Source organism: Hakea prostrata, chromosome 5 (assembly GCF_041222555.1).
Source record: "Hakea prostrata isolate BN-2017 chromosome 5, UWA_Hpros_2, whole genome shotgun sequence".
Classification (NCBI taxonomy): domain Eukaryota; kingdom Viridiplantae; phylum Streptophyta; class Magnoliopsida; order Proteales; family Proteaceae; genus Hakea; species Hakea prostrata.
The window spans coordinates 924638-926529 of record NC_142604.1 but is presented as its reverse complement, the minus strand read 5'-3'; positions in this window follow the sequence as shown (position 1 = coordinate 926529).

Here is a 1892-nt window from a genome sequence, read left to right as displayed (position 1 = left end):
CCATGACTTGGAAGTCCAGTGGATTTTAGTTAAGAACCTCGTCATATCACACCCCATTGGTGTGGGTATTGATGCCGAGTGACCCATGGCAGCAGTGTGGGGCTGTGGGCGCTCAAGACCGGTAACCAAACCATGAGAGGATACAACCACATTGTGGGGTCATTCATTGGTAGGGTTGCATATAATAGACTTGGGTTCATGGGCGCTTAAGACTGGTATCCCATCCGTGAGAGGACATCCATTATATGTGGAAGACCAATAGGGTTAAGAGAAGGCATAGTTCGAGTTGGTTGGTGCCATAGGATACCTTGACTCTAGTAGGGAAGGATACTAAACCAAGAGTGTGAGATGCATGAGGGGAGGTATCTGAATCTAGGTTGATGTGACTCAGTAGTTGAGTTGTACTGAGCTAGGTATATCCCTGACATGCACCTGTACTCATACCAATGGTGTGGTGAGAGAGTGGTGACCTAAACCCCAATGATGGTGATAGTCCGAGAGGGATGCCAATAACCAACCCGTGAGAGATCAGAGTGATGAGACCTACCTATAGGAGGTTGATGTTCTATTTTAATGTGTCTACCATTATAGACTAGCATCCGTTACAGTATAGTTGCATTGTTGCATTCTGCTTCATGTCATGTTGCATTATATGATGTATTGATTTGGATTGTGATATTGGTTTTTATTTGTGAACTACTCGTTGAGTTCTTTTGAGCTCACCCTTTGGGGAATTTGTTGCTTTAGTGTTTGTTGCAGATCTAGATGTCTTAGAAATTTAAGAATACGAGACACCGATGATTGATCCGTACGGTGTACAAGATTTTGAAGACTATTGACTTTCATAGTGAAGAATATTCATGTCTCAACTACGCGTACCATACTTACTTCGACGCATGAGTTAATTTATACCATCCATGATACAAAGATTTTTGAGTTTCAAAACTATATTTTACTTAAGGACACGGTACCGATGTAACACTTAGGAACTTTGACTTTTCTTTATTCCTTCCAATTGTTTACTTAAGTTTTGTCATCACTTCCGTACTCAGATTTGGTTTTTGAGATCTTTCTAAGATCCTTATTACTTGACATATTTCTTTATTAATATTATGTCATTGATTTATTCTTGCTTATGATTGGACTATTGTGTGGAATGGTTGGTGATTGTCTGAGACCTAATCTGTCGGACTACGGATCACTCCCCTGAGTATTCGGGTGAATGGATATTGGCTGGGTGGATGTACCTGTGATGTCATTTTCTACACTTCATCTTCTTTTGATACTCACGGTGTCTCTGGTTATACGATTAGTCAAGATCTATCCTTCATTACTCGGAATAGCCAATAATAGGTTTTGGCAAAAGTGAAGATCTGCCCTTTGCCACTATGAACAGCTAAAGCAGAGAGAGAATGCAACAAATTTATATCCACAGTGCAATAAATATCCTATCCCCCCCCCCCTCCACCTAAGCCTTTGGATGGGCTACATATTGTTTGTCAGGTTATCAATTAGTGACATGTTGTCCAGGCCAAGGCAGATGAGCGGACACTCTCTTTGGGATTGAAATCCGTTGCATCTGGGCAGGGCATCTGTCCCAGTGTTCAACCGTTGGATGCCCTGCGGGTGGTACTCGGGAATCAATCCTAGTACCACAAGCAAGACATTCAATGGATGAATGCCCAAATGGACTTCCTACCCATCGATGAAAAGGATTTGAATCCCTCTCTTTGGGTGGAGAGAATCTAAATTCAAGAGAGTGGGAATCAAAGACGAGGAGATTGGAGAAGGCTTCATCAATTAAAGAAGGCGTCGTTACTTTGCAAATTTTACATTCAAGGTTTAGACTGATCTTCTTCAACATACATCTGGTGTAAGGTATGTCCAATGCT